The sequence below is a fragment of the Argiope bruennichi genome, chromosome 1 (assembly GCF_947563725.1).
Source record: "Argiope bruennichi chromosome 1, qqArgBrue1.1, whole genome shotgun sequence".
Lineage (NCBI taxonomy): Eukaryota > Metazoa > Arthropoda > Arachnida > Araneae > Araneidae > Argiope > Argiope bruennichi.
The window spans coordinates 57,264,507-57,286,782 of NC_079151.1; the positions used below are offsets into that span (position 1 = coordinate 57,264,507).

Sequence of the window (22,276 nt, forward strand, 5' to 3'; positions counted from 1 at the left end):
TTATTTCAGATATTTTCATAGTCTACAAATGAGTTAAAGGGTTTTTAAATTTTAAACTTTTTAGTAGTTGCAAAACTGTTCTCAGTTTTCTGTTAAACTGTTTTCATATTTCAGATACCGTTTGCACCTTGAGGAAAGAAACATTTTTAAGGGTATAAATAATATAGTTAGGCAATAACTGATATGAGATCAAAATAGTAATAAATCATATAAAATTTTAATGGATTAATTTTATGGGATTAATGAGTCAATTTGAATAATTTAATACAGTTGCAGAATTTAATTAGTAATATAAGGTTTTATTTGATATTTATTGATTAAAGACAAATAAAATTTAAATATATCTATTAAATATTTATGAATATGATATTTATTGATCAAAGACGATATTTTTTTAAATCTGGCTAAATATTTAGTAATTTGATATAGGAAAATATATTATTAATCATTATTTATTTCATTATTTATAGTTAATCATTATTTATAATTTTTTTATTCACTTTATTTAGAAATTTTTTTTATAATTTAGAAAAGCGTCATTAACCTTTTTTTTTCCCGCATACTCAAGTCACATAGTAAATCAAACATATTTTTATTTTGAGGTATCAAATTTATTTTTATTAGATGTACGAATTTTATAAAAATACAGAAAAACTCATTTAAGAAAAACTAACTGGGGACAGTTATGTTTAATTGTATTATCAACTAATTAAGGAAAAATTACATTTTTCAGTAATGTAAGAAATACTAATTAAGAATATTTAAATGGAAATTAGAGTATGCATAGAAAATGTTATGATATTCTTGTATGCAATACTTTAATCAAAGAAAAAATAATGTTGCCACTTTCCCAGGCTTAAAATTCTTTCTTTATTTCATTTTCTAATACATATTTCTACTTCCTATAATAATCTAATAGCTTAGGTCAAGAAAATGATACAGTTTTATAGATTCTATTTTAATTCTGTCCATAAATCGTATGAATATTCTGCAGATACTGCAATTCAGATCAAATCTATATCATTAGGAACCACCCATTTATTTCACATGAAGAGATTAGCGTAGTGGTGCACCGTAGAAATAGTTGACGTACTTCTAAAATCATTAGAGTTCGATAATTTAATCTCATAAAAAAAGAATTCGAAAGACGATTGACCCGCTCTCAAAACTGCACATGCGCTCAGGTGAGTCGGCTCTTGAGTGCAGTGACACGTCAAAGCTCCTAGAATTCCACAATGAAGAACTTATCGCTAATTTGGCAAAACGTATTCTAAATATATGTATTAAATTATAAGTTATTAATACATTTTCTGACTATATTTACTGGTTACTCTTATTTCCTGACCAAAGCAAATCTTATACCAAAGAACATCGTACAATTTTTTGAAGAATTATACTTAAATTCGCCTATTTGGCGATCATTCAGTGAGATTTGGCGACTAGTGGACCGAATATCGTAGTGTAACCTCGGCGCGCATGAAACGCAAACATTATGAATGGCGAAAACATCGTCCGTATGCGATGTTTAACTTCCGAAATTCATTTTTGACATGATCTTGTGAAATTTTTAGAGACCTTTTGGATTAATACTACACTAGAACCTTTCTTATTTTTGGATTACATTTCGGAAGAACATTTTAGCTCTTTTTGACACCTGCTTTTCAATTATGTGTTTCGATTTCAATTCATTGTGATTTAATATCAGAGGTAAGTTCAATACTCATTTTTGATTATCAGATGCTGTGATTACAATGAAATTTTTCTAAAGAAATATGATGCTTATAAAATGGTGAATAATAGCAACCTTTGTGATACGGATTTGACATAAATATTTTAATTCTGAATAGTTCGAAGTTTAATCGATCTTTGACTAAAAGAACTTTGATGACTGTTCTGCTCAAAACCCTATTCTTCTGAAGTCAAACAAACAACTGATTTTTTTTTTAAAAAAAACCTTCTGTTATAGAATTCGAAAGATCGCTTCAAAGTTATCACGAAAGAAACAGACTATAATATGAAGTTTCATAGAATAATTTATAAGGTATTTTCATTAGAACAAAATCTGATATTCCTATTAGAAAAATTCTTCCAAAAAGATTTCAAATATTGAAACGAATTATTCATAATTATTAATTAATCAGTCTTTCTAATATTTTAATCATGATGAAATCTGTGTATGAATCCATCACGTAGTATTAAATGTAAAATAACGATTGAAGATATTTTTGCTGCAAATTCAAAACATGTTTGTAAAAGTGGAATGTGCAATAGCTTCCTTCTGTGGAACATTTTTGTGATGTCCAAACCTTTGTTAAAATCCCTGCTATTTTAAAAAATTACTTAGATTATCATATTAAAAATGAATATAGTAATAAATCGTTTCTTTTTATTAAAATACGACGTGGAAGAAAATACTGTGTTTTGCATCTAATTACATTCTATAAACGCCAAATCGGATTTCCTTTTGTGGTAATTAATATGCAGGCAGTTATAAAAACATGGTTTTTTTTATATTTCTCTTTTTTCTGTATTTTTTAGGTAGCATTTGCAATTATTGAAATAGATTTAAGTTGTAAAAATAATCGAATATTATTTTAGGACTAACTTAATTAAAAATCTTGTACTTACCTTTTTTTTCTAGTTTTGAATCTTACTTAGAATCTTTTACAATGTTACTTAGAATTTCCTATTATTCGAATAAGGTTAGAATGCTAACTTTATTTAAAAGTTTCTATATTAAAGCTACATATAAATTAAATGTGAAAAGGTTGAAGTATATAAAAAAATTTTAATAAGAATATAGAAATAGAATACAGATAAGATTCTGTTGCTTTATTGACATAAATAAATAAAGACTAATTTACAGATCTAAACTAGAATCTTTATCGAACAATGCCATCGACCTTAATGAAAACTTTTTTTTTTTAAATCGTAATGAATACATAAAATGTATTCACTCTGTTTAGATTCCAGCTGTAAATTAAGTTTATTTTTTCTGGAGTTGGATTGTTGAACAATCAACTTTTACACAAACAATAACTTGTTACATCTATAACTGCACTACAAACAACTCTTATTCTCTTAGCCGCTTCGTTTTATGACTAATGTTTGCGTGCCGGCACTATGTGGGTCGAGTCTTTTGCTTCCTGGTCATTGTTTAAGTCGAGTGGTCGTTAAATAATGAGTGTTATTTTTACTTTAGCAGAGTCACTGTGTCCGTGACGGTCTTTCAACCTGGTCAACTAAAATCGTAGTTAAAAATTATTGCTGGGTTGGAAGTTGGAGTTTATAAAAGTACAATTGCAGGCAAGAGAAATAATCAGAAGTACAAAGTAATCGTTATTCTTTATTAATGAATGAAGCATTCTTAGAATGATGTAATAGAAATTATGAATAACATGAATATATGTGTTCATTAAAGAATTCTGATGCAAAAAATATCTGAAAGAGTTGAGAAATTCAAAAATTCGACCACTAAAATACAAATTTTTGTTCTTTCTTTTTTTAATCTCCTTTTTTTAAAAATAAAATATCATATTTGATATTCAACTACGTTTGAAATCCAATACTAACTCCGCAAGAATATTTTATCCAAGATTTTTGAATTCGAATAAATATATTTTAATTCATATTTAACATAATCTAAACTAATAATAAATATAATGTCATAATTAAAACAAAATGGCGAATTGACCGAGAATTCTATATTGAAAAAGTTTTAAATTTAAAAGAAATGTTGAAATTTTTTGAATAAAGTTAATATATTGACCAAACATTGATAATTTCTTTTTGAATCCCTCTAAATCATACGAATCATTAATACATTTAATAACATTTTTTTATTATTCTTCTTGAATATAGAATACTTCATATAGTTTTCTTTACTTCATATAGAAGAATAATTTTGAATGATATTTTTATTTTATTAAAATTTGCGATTTTTAAAAACGCAGAATGGGTCTTTTAAAGACAGAAAAATAATGTTATTTTAGTGATTAAAATAAAAGTTAATTAAACTATGAAAAAATAAACTATTTGTAATTAAAGTATGAAAAAATGACTGAAAGAGTGGAAAAAATATAGTATTTTTGAAAAAATAGTTTGTTTTATAATAAATTAAAATTGGCACAATAATTGATTTTTAATTAAAAGTACATATTATAATCAAATTATATTATTATGCAAAGTTATTTTAATTATAATCATAAAATATTGATTAGTAAAATCGTCCCCCCCCCCAGCCAGCCAGTTTAGTGGGTTTTGAAGCCCCGAGAAGTATGGGGGGAGGGGACAGTTCATCAAGATATTATAATAAATAATTTTATGAACTTTATGATTATAATTAGAAATATTTTATGATTCAATAAAGAAGAGAACAGATACAATATGTATTCTTATATCAATAATAATACTTGCAACATGCTAATATAAAAGCAATAAATAAATAAATAAATTCTGTAACTTTATTTTTTTTAATTTAATTTTGGCGAATTTTAAATTTTTGATCTAGTACAAAATAGGTTGGTGCTGGGGCTCCTTCTTGACCGATTTTAGGGATTCTGTTTTTCCAGCTATTGTATGAAATAATATGCAATAGTTTATTATGTTAGTGAAGTAGTGTGGAAATGAGATTTATTTAGTACAACAAAAACTTTCTAGCCTTTTGTTTTTAAGAACTCATTATTTGAAATCTTATTTACCGTCTTTGATGTGACGAATTATTTCAAGTTATATATAATACCTTAACATGTAGATATATTTCTATTTTTCTGTTGATCAGGGAAAAAATTATTTCGGTACAGTCAGTGCTAAATTAGAATTTGTCCTTTTTTTGAAAAAATTCCACTGAAAATTTATTTTGTTTTCTAGAATTTGGGTTCAAAGGTAATCAGTATTTATATATAAGAATTTTTTTTCTTCAATTTTTATCGGAAAGTTTACATTTTTATTCGGAACTTTTTATTTGATCTTATCAGTTTAATTAACTAACTTTCACATGCTGTTTCCTGCAGTTAAAATCGTTATTAGATGAGTTACTTCATTTAGGTTCTAAGAACGAAAATGCTATGAATCGCGTTACATTCTTTCATAGTTCACCTCTGAAAAACGCGGTAGAGTAAACGTTGATGTTAACATCTGATCTTTGCACCAAGTCTTGTAGCAACTAAATGACGCACCTTTCAATTTGAACCGAAAGGAGTTAACAGGTGCGGCTGACCCAAGGAAGCAAACGAAATGCATGCAAGTGATAACTGGAAAAGCCTCTTATCTTCGGATGCATTGAATGGAGGAAAAAAAAAAGAATATTAATAATTCTTTACGTTTTATTTTAAACAACGTTTAGTTATAGTATAACATATTGTTATTATTGTTTTTAATAAGTATATTTTAATTAATATTTGTTTTTTTTTAATTCTTTAAGATCTTGAAATAATTTTTAACCTATAAATTTGCAATTTTTTTCTTTAACAGCTTCAAAATTTATTTAATCAGACAGTACATTTGATTCATCCATAAATATGACAACTCAATCAAAATTCGAACATCTTTTATTTTTATTTATAAGATACAATAAAAAGTCTAGTAAATTATAGAAAGTTTGCAATTTAGTGCATTTTTTTAAAAAATTACATGCTATCAACTAATATTAGACAGTATGAATTAAATTTTATATATCGATGAATTATTTACATTCGTTTATTAAATTCTGTTTGGAAATATTATTTTTATGACAAAAATAATCTAACATTTATTTTCCAATCTTGAGTCATTAAAATGTGGCGTGGATTTTTGATAGCAACACATAAGTCTATATTTTAAATCCTAAATTTTTATAGAATTGATTTCATGTGCAGTTGTACCTGTGTTACAAGTATTCGGAATTGTTATTAAAGGTATCTATCTCATAATATGAAATTGGCTTTCTCCTTTTCTCTATAAATCCTCTTTTTATAAATATTATAAATTTGTTATCGGGTTATATAGCTTTTTTACATTGGTAGAAAAAAAATTTGAATTATTTTTGTTTTCCTTCGAAATTTTTGTCTTTTATTTAATTGGTTTTTGCTTCTTTTTTTTATCTACTTCCTACAATATCCGATTATTCTTGTGCATGTTGCTTTATGCGATAAACTGTAAAAAAAGCTGTCTACAATAGCATAGTTTAGTGCATATTTTGAGCATTTTAATTTTTTATCTCTTAACTTCTTTTTATTTTAAAAAAGAATGATCTAATAACCAGAGAAAAATTTGAACTTTGTTCGATTTACTTCTAATATATAACTAATATGTATTATGGCACTTCTAATTTTGAACATTGTATAAATAGCTTAATTTACTATTTATTTAGTAATAATGATGATGTTCTTTCTTTAATGATGTCTTAAAATTTAATTAACAGGATTATGGAATATTAAGTAAATTATTATGTGTTCATAAACAATATTATGGAATAGTTGATAAATGATTTTACGCGTTTAAAAATAGACAAACGTGTTTAATTATACTTTAATTACTCGATTTAATTGCAGTTTTAATAAAGTTAGCAAAAGAGCAAAATTAGTTAGCAAAATTTTTGATTCGAACCTTTTAAAATTAACCGAAGTAGGATATCAAGATTACATTAACATGCTATTCTGTTAATTTTCCACCGTAGCTTAATAACAAAAAGATAAAATTTTAATGTATATCATTGCAATTATCTAAATAACCGAACATTCCTTAAAATTTTTTTTTTATTGATCGTCAGTAAATGCTTTTATTCTTTTAAGAAAAAGAATCATCTGTTTTTATTATGAAAATCTCTTGTATGTGCTTAAACATTAACATTGGGTTTTCATTATTTAAACGTATATTTTTTTGATAAAATATCGATCTTATCATCCATTTGGGTTGTATTTTTTTCTGCATAACTTTTAGTAAAAATGGTTTCAATAACTGAACTTTTAAATAGATGAAACATTTATGTTTTTGTTTATAACTCACTCTTTTGCCTCCTCTTAGTTCTACGTTTGTGCATAAAAGGTTTCATAAAATATAAGAAAATTCTTCTTTTATAATAAAAAAAAAACTAAATTTTGAAAATGTTTCCGCTTTTGTCTACTTGTAAAAAACAAATATCATTCGTATACAAGGGTAAAAAAAAAATATCTTTTTTGTTTGTGCATTCATAACAAAACAAATTTTATTTGAATCAGAAAATTACACAAAATGACTACTACATAATCCTTTTGTCAAATATCCTTAAAATTACACCTGATTTGCCACTATCATAATTTGCGAGATAAGCATATGCTTGAACACTCGGAGTTTCTCGGGATCATTGTACGATTTGTCAACACACAAATCACTATTTCCCACTCGGAGGAGAGCAACTCAACCGGAAGTCGTATGTCCAGCTGCGTAATGATTAGCAGAAGTTTGTCCATAACACTAACGCATACATCACCTTCTCTTGTTGATGTTACTAGACGGACGGAAATAATGTATTAAAAAAAAGAGGTAGGAGACATTAATTTCATCCAGCTCTCAGGCTTTAAAAAAAGAAAGAGATAAAAAAAAACACACCCAAGTTTCCGCTACTGTAATGATCTCCGCCCTCTTTTTGTCATTTGCTGGAACTGAACGCCGTCCAAGATATTGTTTCCTTATAGCTGACTCAGATTTTAGATTTTTTTTTTCACTGCTTTTGTCCTCCCATGTTAAATATTATTTTTGTTTTTCGCTCCCTTCTTCAGATTACTGTGTCATTTCACGGTTTGGTTAGTATCGTTGCCGTTTTAAATGCCTTTGCGTATGCTACTAGTTTTTTTAAAAAAATAAAATGTCTTCTATGAAATAATGCGCTCGTTGTTCGAAAAGTTCGTTCAACCATCATTTGAATGAAGGAGAAAAAAAAAAAAGTATTCAAGATTTCTTTAGTTTTTCTTCGTGTTATCGTAAAACAAATTCTGCAGTCATTAGCGGGAGCTCCTTCATTAACTTGGCAAACTTTTTACAATTTCTAAACTATCATATTTTCATGTATTTAATATGATATATTAAGAAAACGGGCATCGGCGAAGTAGTGGATCAAAGATGATGAAGTTGAACCAAATTTTCTAAATAAATACGCATTACTTTATTTTATTTAGCATTGGATTATATTTTATTTCCGTAACATTATTAGTTACATTACTTTTTTTGTAGAAATTTCAAAATAAATAATTAATTTGTACTGAAGAGAGCCAAAACTAATGATTAAAAATATAAGAAAATAAAAATTTCAGAGTTTAAAAGGAAAAAAGTAAACATGACTCTCCGAATTTTTAGTAACTATAAAAATAAAACAAACTAATTTCTTATTTAGTTTTTAATATGTTGAATTTGATTGTTGCTTATACGCATTCTTTAAAAATTGTCTGGGTTATTTTCTAATTAATTAACTATATTTTTTGTGAGTAGTTTAATCATCGGTTAACCTTCTATTGTAAATTTTGTGAATATTCTTAATTTTTTCTTCAAAATTTCTCTTAAATTGATTGTAATGTTATTGCAACTTTCATTACAGTTTCATCTGAAATCATTTAAATCATCATTTAAATCTGAATTCCATCAATGTCGTAAAATGCGTTTTTTATTTTAATTGTCTATTTAAAAGATTTTAATCTCGTATATATCTTATACAGTTAATATGTTACAGAATTGTTTTTGCATGTTTTCTAACATTTAATAAATAATTATTTTGAAAATATTATTTTTTAAAAACGGAATTCCAATATGTAAATGGCAGTTAACGGGATAAATTGTCATATAATTTTGAATATTTTCATTTTTATTGTGCTATTCTTCGTGGTCGCTTTAACCATGTGGTAAATGTCTCGTTTTCGGAATTGGAAGCCCAGAGGTTTGTGTCCCGATTATACTAAACATTCACCATACATTCTATTGGTGTCAAATATCATCTTATTGATATAATGTATAAAATGTGGACAGAAGAATGTCTCAAAAATTTGCCACCAAGACTTCGGAAAGACCATATGACCAGACTTCAAAATTTCACGTTGCTTCAAAACGAGATATTTATGTAACTAAATTGTGTATATATGTAATGATATTTTAAACTTTAATTTCAACTTAATTAATTTCCAAGATTTTATCTTAATTTAGCTCATAGTAACTTCATTCTAAAATATTCTCTTATTTCGTGATCCAATTCCACTTTCTCTACTTAATTAATTCAAGAGAAGCTTTATAAAATTGCTTAGTCAGCTAAATGCCGATACTTTCACACGCTCGGCTTGAAGGGGTAAAAATGTCCAGTAAGCACATTCTTTCTTAAAAGATCCCTGTGTTTCTCTTACATGTGATTGACATGCGTCAGAAATCCCTATCAGAATCTTATTAATATATTGGCACTGTGAAGAAATATTTTCCCTATCAAAATCTAAGGTTATATAAAGCGAGGGATAATTTATTTCGGCCTTTCTTCCCTACTGCTTTTGCAACGCTTTGTAAATAATCATGCTTGCCTCCCGGAGAGAATAAATCGAACTTTAAAAATTAATATATATATATATATATATATATATTCATTTTAAACACTTGTTGAGAAGACAAGCTAAAAATTTTTGAGGGACTAATTTTTTAATGATTTCTAATAATCTTTTAGAAACGTTTTTAATGAATTATAATTTTACTATATTTTTATTTTTATTTCGAAAATTAAACAATTTGTTTAGTTTTATAAAAAAGGATAAAGTTGTAATAAAGGATTTATTTAAAATATTGCTATATAAAGCACATTTTTGCATTCAGGAATGTATATAAATTATAATAAAGTTTATATTGTTATTATGCCTATAATCTTAGAATCTCGCGGAGTCTCCCTTTTGCGGTGCTCTTTTTCTAGGTTCGACTGCACTGTGCCTCGAAACGGATACATATTTGTGAGCAATTTTCGTAAAAGTTTCTCGCAGTGCAATACAAGTTTAGCGTTTTATTCCGCGACACTTCCTAAACAACCCAAGTGGTTTGACAACTCATTCGCGACACCATTTCTCTCCTTCATTCCATCTTTTATTTCGTTTTTGTTTTTTCGCTCGCCACTGAAGGAAACGTACAAGAGTAGAGGTTATCGCATTCTTCTGGGTTGCTCATCTTCAGGCGGATCCAGTCTTTCTCTTGTAACTTCTCTCTCTCTCTCTTTTTTTACCTTCCTTGATTGAGGTCTATCTGGAGTGTGAACGTATCAGTACCTCGTTTGGAAGATGATCGGCATGCCACGAATTCTCCCTTAAGACTATAATTATATTATACTCATTTTTTTTAATATCTGCCAGGCAAACACCTGATGAAGCCATCGGAGGATTATCTAGATTTTAATTTTCTTAAATGGATTGCTGAAAATACAGCAGTTCGCAGTATTCATTTGATCAAAGCAGAAGTCTGAAACTTTAAACGAGCGCAATATTTGGCATGACCATTCAAAAACCGTGAAATAAATAATTAAATTACAGGCACGGACATGCGCATATTTTTATCTGTTTAAATTGGTCATTATTTTCATAAATACTGAAATATTTTTGAAATTTCAGTGACAACAATTTCCGGCGAAAGCATCCAGGCATATTATCTAGCGACTAGTAATGCATTGCCTTGTATTTTTTCTCATTCAGTATGCGCAAAATTCAAATAAATCAGTACATTTAAAGCGCGTGTTTATAAATTGATTGTATTATTTAAATCTAAATGAAGCAGTGATTTTAGACATGTTCAGAGAAAAATTATGATGAGGATTTTTATCAATACTTATAAATATTGACGATCAAGCTTATGTAATCAACGATCTTTGTGTGAAAGCCAATTTAATTTCCATTCCTGGAAACATGAAATTTTCAAATGTTACCTTTTTGTGAAGTAATATTGGGTTGTTATATGTTGCGTTAGTAAAAATAAGAAATTATATCCATATGGCTAACCTTTCTTTCTGTTCATAAATGGCAAGATTTCTCATAAAATATCCTCGATCAGTATTATTGTCTATTGTGCTTTTCTCTATAAAGATTAATACGATAGATCTTAAAATCTACTTTATTGGGGATAATTCTAGTCAACTTAATTATCTTATTCCTTGGAATTAATGTTAACAAATTTCATTTTAAATAGTAAGTGAAAAGTTTAGCTATTTGTTAGTGTGAATGGCATCTTATAAATTAGGGAAAATTTATTTTCTTTTCATTTTTCACTCTTAAAAGAAGCTAATAGAAACGGATGCTTTCAAAATGTTCAAAGCCCTTAAATTCACATACATGCTCTTATTTAGCACTACTATTCACTTTTTAGAAATTATTTTCTAAATTGTGTTAAATAAGATACATTGTCAGTATCAACATAGTCATTACAATTTTTTTTCTTCCTTAACTTCAGTAAAATCACACTAAATTTGTTTATAGTTTTTTTTTTAAATTTATCTCATGGAAAAATAATAAAATGATAGTTTTCTGGTACGGTGTTATGCACTCTATTTGTTAAGATAGTATTGAGGATCATACATTGGAATCATGGATTAAGCTCTTGGTACTGTATATGATGTTAAAATTAATTTTAATGAAGTAGTTACTGATACAAAAACTGGAATTGCTTCTCATTTTGTTATACATGTAGTATATATTATATTTTACTCTTTCTGCTGTTGTATTTCCAGTGCCATAAAGCATTGTAATTTAAAATAAATTACAGAAAGTGAACTCGGAAAAACTATCATCGAAAAGCTTTTTATACAAGGAAGAGAAGTTAGATTGTTTACTTTTAAACTGTTGGCCAACCAAGCACTCGCCGAAAGTCAATCGGCCGTACTATTACTTAATGGATTTCTGCATATTGATAGATTCCTTTTTGTAAATTGTATGGTATTAAAAGTTATTTCGAGGAGTGTGAAATTCTATGTGCTATTTATTATTTAAATTGGACTTGTATACTTGCCACTACAAAATTAGATTATAAATTTATCATTTCATTTTGTTATTGTTTATATGTATAGACAATGTAGAGTTTCATGTCAAAATTCAGTCATTTAGATTCTTCATGAAATCTGCACCATTTTATGTCCATCTGTGCTTCTGGCATAATTTATAAGGCTGTTTCTTTTTCAGGTTTATAAGGAAAAAAAATGCCATACATAAAGTTTAATGAACTTTAATAAATATTTTTTTTAAAATCATGAGTGGCGGAAAGAAAGTGAAGATAATAAAAAATAATAAAGAAAAAATAATAAGTTTGGTTGGCTGAGTTAACTCGCGAAATTTTCTTTAGTCATTGTAAGAAACCGGATCGCTCAAATGGTAATTGTAGCTAAATTTAAATTTTTCTGAATGTGAAATTAAAGTCGCAGAACTAATTTTATTTCTCTGCTAAAGAGTTTCTCCGACTAGTTTTTGAAATTTTATTTTTTTACTCCTGTAAACTAGTTTTTCACAATCGCGGCCAGGGAAAAATTATTTGTTCTGTTTTATTTTATGAGATCGCGATCCATGTGCATACTATTAAGTATTGGATAAATAATAAATATTTCGATGAATTTTTTTAAAAATTGATTTTACAATTTTTTTTTCATTTCCTAACTCACATTTTCGAAATCCCAGCATACAAATTTTACTTTTAATTATAATTTAATATTAAAAATTTAAGACATAATTTATGACTGGAATAAAGACAGTTTTTACTTTACCAAATAATTCTTTGATGTTTTCAGATGTGAGATTTTTCCATGTTACTAATACATAGCAATTTGGATTTCGAAAATATTTAATGTGCGTTAGAAAATGGAAGACTGGAAATTTCATAGTAAACTGTAAATTTGCGTGCTTTTGAGATATAAATATGAAAGAAAAAAAAGTAATACAAAATGGATTCGAACCTTAATGTTTGCGTGGAGAAACACAATTCCTTATACATTATTACTCTTACAAGGTAAAACATAAAAAGTTGTTTTCAGGTAGTACATGCAAAGAGGATTTCATACCTAAATACCATTAAATTCAAATGACACGTGGTTGAAATATATCCTCATTGAACATCACCAAATCATTAAGAAGGCTCTGTCTAATATGGCAGGAAAAAAAAGCTAATAAATGAAAAAAATAAGAGAGAGATGGCATTGCTCAAACGCATTAACTTGAGAGCCATAAGTAAGTTGCAATTACCGATGTATGCGAGAATTAAAAAAACAGCCTCTCAATTCCCCTTGAATTAACATACCAAGATTCTCTCCCCCCTCCCCTTTTGCACATTAGCCACTTCTATAATGGCTCCTACCTGAAGCATCGTGACCCTCTGTGGTAGAGAGAAGACACAAGGATCGCGTGAGATCCAAGCAAATGCGTCTCCAGAGGCGATGGTGCACCCTCATTGGAAATCTGGACAGGTCTCAAGCACTTCTTCATGGCCCCCGGGACCCTACATCATTGCGCTGAAACGGAGATAGGGCATTCAGCAATTCTTCCTGCTCTCTTTATCAAAAGCCATTAATTTGCCCTTCTAATCTTTGATATCAGAGGACGGAGACGTTTTTTAGGAGGGAGCAAACTGTGTTTCGAAATGCTGAATTTTGGTTCAAAGGTAGTTTTGTTACAAAAATTCTGCGAAACTTTTTCCTTGAAATTTTGAAATCTTCTAATCATTGTTGCGAGAAATGTGAATGCATATTCTGCTGGGTAATTATAATATCCTGTGGTGTTAATTTAGCGCAATATAACCATTAATTTTGAATGACTGTTGCGCTATAAAAATTCCCAAGGCAAGACATAAGAGAGTTCATTGCGCTTGGTTGTTTAAAGGAAAATTAATATCACAACATTGTTTGCCCTCTTATATATGTGTGTGTGGGTGTAAACATTTAAATTTTGAATCAGATTCGTTAAACGAAGACAGAGAAGATACTTTCGAATTTTAAACTTCGTTTTATTCCATCCTGGGAGGCATGATTTATGTACAAGTAGCACTGACAAAACACATCCTCTCACAGTGTGCAAAAGAGTGAAAGAGAGCGTAAAAAGGGGGGGGGGGATATTTCTCCAGTGCTTATATACTGTGAGATTTTGATAGGGATTTCTCTACACGTGTCGACCCAGGTTAGGGGATTATAGGGATCCTTTAAAAGATTGTGCTAGGCTAGACATTTTTTTTATTCCTTCACTCTTGAAGGAATCGTTGACCTAAGCATTTTTACAAAACTTCAGTTGAATTAATTAAATAGAAAAAGTGGAATTGGATCAGAAAATAAGAGAACGTTTATAGAATGAAGTTAATATGGCCTAAATTAAGCTAAAAAATTAGGAAATTAATTTAGATTTTAAAATATCATTGCATATATATAATATGAGAATAATAATTTCAATTTAGCTACACTGTTTAAATAATTTCCTAATTACTCGAATTCTGTCTTAATTTCCATTTTTTTATCTAATTACTTCTAACACGCGCTGAACAAAATTACTAACTCCGTCGTTCCCACACCAGGAACGGATGGTAAAAATTCTTCACACCTTCATATCTTTTAAAGGTACCTAAAATTCCCTTGCCTAAATCGACACGTGTCAATGAAATATGAATGTACAATATCCCTATCAGAATCTCATTTTAAAATCGGTGAAGGGAAAATTTCGGGCACTTTAGCTCTTGTATCCCGATGTAGACTGATACATCTCTTATCTCTTTTCTCTGCACGTAATATGACTCCCGTGGTGAAATAAACCTTAGTTAGGATTTCAAAAGCTTCTTCTCGGCCGCGAATGTGCAAAATTATATTTACATATATGTGCACGTATGTTAGTGCTTATAACATAACATGATTTAAAGAAGCAGGTGTTGAATTTTTTTAGCAATTTCTATTCTTCATAAGAGCGAACATGAGAAAATATTTTGAGCTTAAATACTTTTTGAAAACACTTAACCGGCATAGCACTTTGGTTTCATGAGAAAAATAATAGCCTGCACAATTCAGAACTTAAAGTTTCAATAAAGTTTGAGGGATTAAAAAATTATTCTTTTACTTATACAAAACTATGCATTCTCTACTATTCTAGCAATTGTTGAAATTCACCAGTGAATTTCGAAACATATCAAATAAATCGGTGAGGGATTTTTTTTTGTTGCTAAATATTATTATTTCTTATCTACACTGGCAAATGTCGACATTCCATATGCGTTGGATAAAAATATTTTATTTCTTTATGGCAAAAATGCAATTTTTAAATCATATTTTATTATTTAAACTTAATATGAAATATGTCAAAATAGGAGAAAGTTTAAGTAACAGCTCATGCAAATAAGCTGTTGAATCTAAAGCGAATAATAGATTCTAAATAAATAAAAAAGAGAGAGTATATTATCTGCAATAAACTGATGCAGAAATTATGTGGACCTAATACAATCTAATTTGCTGCTTGAGTATACCATTTTAGTTTGGTAATTTATAAAATTTTGATTCTTCGACACCATCTAAATGCCAACACTTTTCGGACATCTGTACGACTACGACCAACATTATTGTATTATTTGAATGGGGGCGGGATTTTCTTTTTGAGATGAGTAATGTTTTCATTATTTGCAGCACAAGATTCTTTTTTTTTCTTTTGGACGTTAACTCTCGTTGTTCATTCAAGATTTATATGAAGACATGGTAGGTTGCAGTTCTCTTCATTATCTTTCTTTAGAATATAATTTTCGGTATGATCAGGCCTCGAATTTTCTCCATAACTATTTCTCTTTTTCTCTCTCTTTAACTCATCTTTTCGTTTCGAGTCCTTCCAGAGCTTATCTGTGCTAGTCGTCATACCCCGGCGATGGTTCGAATATACGAAACTATAGGAAAATATTGTTGTTGTTTTTTTGTCAGCGTTTTTGGTGTAATCGACATTAAGTGGAAAATATCAGCATTCATCAATTCCGATCTTTTAAAGTAATGTATACACACAATTTAAGTAGTTTTTCTTTCGTATAATTATGAAATTAGTTCATTGATATTTAAACTGTTTTAAACTATGCAGTTTTAATGATTATAACTATAATAATATTAGAGTTTAATTAAGAACTAAATTCTAGTCAAAAAGTATTAAAGCAGTTGATTCTTATTTTGAAACTAACACGATATAGTTCAGTATTATTTACATTGCATTAGAAGAATAAATATCAGTGAAAAGTAAATAATTTGGAATCGCTCAGTCTTCGAATGCTTTTAAGAGTGAGAGCGTAATTGTCTCCGAATGTAAAGCGAGAGGAGATATCTCGATAAATTTTGAATAATCTCGATAGCCTGAGACCCAAAGTATTTTCTATTTTGGAGAATTTTAAAAATCCCTATCATGAAACTTATGAATTAACTCACAATCAGAATATATTTTATTTTGAAATGTTACATTGCCGTTTTCTTTTAAACTTTTTTTTAAATCCCTTTTCTTTGCTCTTATATTTCCTAACTTACATTTATATCTTCAAAGTGTATAAGATTCTATTTCTTCCTTTTTTTTTTTTTTTTTTTTTTTTTTTTTGTAAATAAAGTATGTGGGCGTCTTTTTAATTGACTTCCTTTTACATTTAAATCCTTATATTGTCTAACATATCTTTAAGTAACCAAATAATGTAAATTTTTAAAAATTATGTTTTTATAATAATATTTCAAAATTTCATTCTTATGTCTTTTTCTTTTGGAGATAAACATAAATTTTTATAAGCAATTTTTAGAAAATATATTTTTTGAAATTTGTTTATGATAAAGTGGTGAAGCTGTTTTTGTATTATCTCAAATCCAGTGGCAAAAGAGAAAACAGGTATACATAACCGAGCGTTGGATTGAGATTAGAAAAAAAAATTATTGCATTTATGACATTTTATAAATCTAAATAGGATCTGGGGCCAAATAAATAATGCCGTGCCTCGGGCATTGCTTACATTTTCAAAGCCACAGATACTAATTGTGGACAAAAGTTGTCTGGGCACAATTTACACTTTATATTTTTGCATTTTTCCGAATCTGGTCTGAATAACTATGTTCTCGCTCTCTCTGCATGTGTAAAAAAACTATAAGCAATCATTGCTTTCCTCAGAGGGATGATGAAAGTGATAAATTTATTAAAATTATTTTGTTTTGACAAGGATTTTGATATCCATATTTCAACTGGGAAAATTCAACGAGTTAACCACGGTTGGTTGTAATTTATGAAGCTCGATAGTTAAAGAACAAGATCATTAAGACAGTTTAACATGGGTTTGACTACAATCGAATAAAATTCAATAGAAACAGCAATGTGGAGCAGAATAAACTCAACTTCGTAATTTCTTTGTATTCGGGTTTTGTAACTCAATTTCTATTTTCTTATATAAATTTTTTTTTTCTTCCATTGGAAAGTATTCTTTTAGAATAAACCTGTTTGTAAAAAGCTATTTCTCATTCTGGAACGATTACAGCTTATTCAGATATCCAGTAATGTTTCTGTTCTAACTTGTGAACCGACACAACTATTTAAAATTGCATTAGTACTTCTGCAAGTCTTTGTTTCGGAATAAAACTCTAGAATTTCCCATGGACCGTTGCAATTTTCCTTTTTTCTATGCTTCACAAGCATTTTTCCTTTTCTTAATCCTTTCTGGGTTTTTTTTGTTTTTTTTTTTCTCCATTGTATATTCAGTGCTTCAATCAGAAGCCGAGATCGTGTATCTCTGTATGTCACAATAGAAATTAAACACTCTTGATAACAACCAAATCGTGTTTTCCCTACGCAAACCTGCGTGAAAACAGCATTATTTTCACAGTTAGATACTCTGTGTTTCTTCTCTGTGAACCCTCACCTTTAACCCATTAAGGTTCCACAATCATAAACTGCTTTTCGAAAGTTTGTGGAAGCCCCGCAGGATAATTTTCTTGACGAGTATTCTCACGGTCAGGATACATCTTTTACCATCCTGACCTCTTTCATGGATATTCAACATGCTATTATTCACCCGATGAGCTTTTTGCATATTCGGTTTCTTTTATAACATGCTTGCTTTATTTCTATCTATTCTGTCCTATTTCAAACTGTTCTTAATCCACCAGAATGTTTTTACTTTAACTTTCATTTTGTTTATTATTATTTGAAACTTCTTATCTGATTTTGAAACAAACTTTATTGAATTGCTATCCAACTTACTTTACCTTTTTTTTATTCCATCTGTTACTTTTAAAGCCTGCTCTTTTTTCTTCTTTTTTTTGTGTGTGTATAAAGAAGAAAAATATGCAATTAAATTTATTTAATATATATTTCTTTAATATTGTAAATATCGTTAAGACCGCGCTAAAATACGAAAATCAAATGAGGCGACATGCTTCGAAGTTTAGTTTAAAATGCAATAAATTGCTGTTTTAGCTATACAGTGAGATTGTGTCCAATTAATATTTCATAATAATTTTAATGCATTATTGGACTTTTCAAACAATGTTAATGAAATTAAAAATATCTTTTAATTTCTACTCTTTTTTTAATAATTGAACGATATGTAATAGTAATTATAATATTTCAAAATCATTGACTAGAAAGGTTATGTGCAACTTCTTGGAGACGACTTGAAACCATGGATTTAAATGATGGAATTATTACGGATCACACTGTACCATGTCACATAGTCATAATTGTTCGCGATTAGCTTGAAGAACTTTCTGGACAATTTCAGCGAATGATTTGGTCAACTAGATCGCTTGATCTTCTTAATATGCCCCATAAATGTCTTAATCGAACATTTATGGGAAATTATCGAGAAGTCAGTTCGCTCCCAAAATTCTGAATCGGCAACACTTTCGCAATTATGGACGTCTTATAAAGGCAACATGGCTCAATATTTCTTCAGGGGACTTTCAACGACTTGTTGAGTTCAAGCCACGTCGAGTTGCTGCATTAAGTCGGGCAAAAGGAGGTCCGATACGTTATTAGGAGGTGTCCCGTGACTCTTGTCACTTCAATATATATCTGCAATAAGTACTATATAAAACTAAATATGCTTATATGCATTTGTATATGTGTGTTGGCGCTCTTTAAACCCAATTATTTGACCTATAGCCTATAAAATTTATAAAAATTTAGCCTATTTGACCTATAAAATTTCACATTCATATTTACGATGGAGGATAAGAAAGTGCACTTCGGAGTGATTTTTAAAAAATTTCAATTAGAATTTTTATTAATTTAAAATGGGGTGAAATTTTGGAAATAGGCATGATAGCGTCTGAAAATATTATTGCTCAAAAATTAATTTTATATCGTTTCAAAATTATAAAATTTGGCTTTTTAATGAAACTATTTAAAAAGCGTGCAGATTTTTTCAAAATTTTAGCAATTTTTTAAAATTATTTTTTGCATAATTTCTAACAATAGACTGCATTGTTGCTTTGAAATTCAAACCATTTTTAATGTTCCGTCAAATACTTAATCACTTGATTTTTTTTTCCATTATTGAAAGCAAAAGAAGACGGATTTTATTTAAATCCGCGTAGTTACCTAAACGACTTAAAACAGTGAACTTAAAATATCGCAAAATTATCGACCGCATATTTTATGTTTTTAATAGCACTATTTTGCCATGGATCTGGTCTCCATTGGAAAGATCAATGCACACAAAGAACAGAGCATAAAAGACAAAATACGGTTTTAATATCTAACTATTTGAAGATATCATAAACAGGAAGTATCTAAATGATTTAACTTTTCTCCGAATAATTCTCCACGAATATAACCAATATTTCCGGTGAGTTATAAAAGGAATTGCAGAAAATACTGCAATTCCTTTTGCAGTTCACTTTAATATGATTTCGACGAATGGAAGCTTTATGATCCGCATATTTATCGGGTTAAACTTGAGAGGAAATGAGTTACAAATAAATGCATTTTATTGGTTGTAATTTTCCTTCTGTTATGAATAATTTATGAAGGGCGGTGATATTTCCGTAACTTCCGGCATTTGCAAAGCGACATTCTGTACGAGTCATAAAATACGATACGATTCTGAATAGGACGATGCGCTTATAGATTTATCTTTCATGTAACTATTAGATATGATATCTTTATGGTTGTAATGTTTTGTTATAGAATTCCGAAAAATCGGTTCGAATCTACGAATAATGCATAGGAATAGTTGTTCAGATTGGAATTTTAAAGTTGAATATGAAATTTTGAATTAAATATTCTGCAGTGAAAATTCTGACTCTTTTGGCAGTTTGATGCCCTGGTCATTATTATTTTTAAAAGTACCTTGTAAATTTGAATTCCTTGGTAATTGTAAAATGCATCTTAATCAAAATGGTGGGCTGTCTATATGAGGCAGTTGTTATTATTCTTTATTTTTTGACAAGGATATTTTCTATAAAAAGGAATTTTTAACATTTCACATTTATGAATGCATTCTGTTTCTTAGAATTCTCAGCATTAAGAGTATCCTCTCTGAATCATTTTTCTGGTAATCTCATGTATGTTAATAAAATGGAATTAGTGGAAAACTTTCTCTTAATTGTATATAAGGCATGCATTTAATGAAATTTCTTTTATTCCTTGCTCTAATAATCTGTTATATCATTTCTATCCATTATATTATTTCTATTGAAAGGGATTTCTATTAAAGGGATGTGATGTTTATTATTTCTTTTTATCAATTTCGATGTGAAATATACATCTCATCGTGAAATATTTGAAAAAAGATATTTAATTTCAGAATCAACCAGCAAAAATATTTTGATTTACAAAAACAATAAAATTGTAGAAAAGGAAAATTAATAATTTCCCGATTCTCCAATTGCCCGTCTGTATCGTGTCTAATTCTGAAATCTGCAAATTTCCCTATGTTGTTATTTTTATTTATTGGAATATTTAACACAATTTACTATCGGTACAAAATCTCTCTGATATTATATATTTTGCTTTCAGCATTTATGTATCAATACTTTTTATATTAGTAATTAGATATGTTCCTGTTTTAATTTCTTCATTGATTATTAGAAATTTTCAATGATGCATCATACGGTAAAATTTAATGAGATTTTTTTTTAAAATTCTATTTTATTTATTCTGCGTAGAAAATGTCTTTTCTACCTATCACGAACAGATAACCCGTAATTTTTTTTTTTTCGAATATTGCCATGGTATTTATCATTTTTGACTTGACTTCAGTTGCTTCTTTGGAACAATAAACGTGAATAACTGTCATTTTATATCTACAATTTGATTGTGGCATGTTTACACAGATGAGACCATAACAAAGAGATTTTTTTAATGTACAGGTGAAACCAGATTAAATTCATAAATAATATTAAATAAAAAACTTGATTTTTTTTAAAGACATGTCTTTTTACTCCCTAATATGTATTTGCAGTATATAGCTTGATTGTGATCTGTCTTATTATAAAACTATCTGTATAAAGATGTGGTAAAAAATTTAGTTTTTGTACTCTAACTATTCTGTAATATTAGCGGACATTTTTAGATTCACAGTCATTTAAAATAAATTAGTGTTACAAAAGAATGCTTGCGTGTCTGCACGAAAGCAATTTATCTAGAAGTGTTAGAGAAATTTCTTCGACTTTTCAATCAAATAATGTTGAAATCTTTCTAAGAAATCGAATCGCCTGAAACAAGAAAATTAAGCTATGATTTGATCTCATAAATTTGTAATAAATGGTGATGGGAATAGGGTAGATTAGATGACATTTCTGAGATCTCCAATTTTTTAACTCTATGTGTTGGAACGTTGCACTGCTTGTATTGTGTTACCAAGAGCAACGGAAAGTAGTTAAGAACATTGGCTTAGTGTGACCTACATAGAAAGTATTCAATTTTGAGCCAGGAATGATTCGAAATGTAGCGTATTTTGAAGATCTAAATTTGTTTCAATATTTTAAGACAGAGAACTGAGTCAAAATTTAGTGCTAACATTTGAATCTGTCTGGTTTTAAAATTTCAAATGAAAGACAAATGTTAACCAGTTAATTATTTTTGACGAGTATACTCGTCATGGAAAAAGTACAACATTTTGAGTTATGACGACTTTATTCATCAGGAGTAATAAGTAGTGACAATTTTCAATTTGAATCTCAATTTTAGTAAAAAAATACATTTATTTGGAATTTACATATTTGTAAATTTCGAGATGTTTAAAATATTTTGAGGCCATGTCGAAATCAAAGGAAATAATAAAAGATAATTGGTAATTATTATAAAAAACCACATATAATATGAATTTCTTTTCTTAAATATATCGCTGTGTTGTATTAGTTATCCCA

At 28.4% G+C, this 22,276-nt stretch overlaps 1 protein-coding gene across 1 annotated transcript in view; it reads left to right on the forward strand.

Annotated features, from left to right (window-relative positions):
• Positions 1-1,506: 1,506 nt before the first annotated feature.
• The window catches only part of LOC129963377 (uncharacterized), a 74,632-nt gene continuing 53,862 nt past the window's right edge, over positions 1,507-22,276 (forward strand). The window contains exon 1 of the mRNA XM_056077724.1: positions 1,507-1,707. The gene's annotated coding sequence lies outside the window, so the exon portion shown is untranslated. The remainder of the gene's footprint in view (positions 1,708-22,276) is intronic.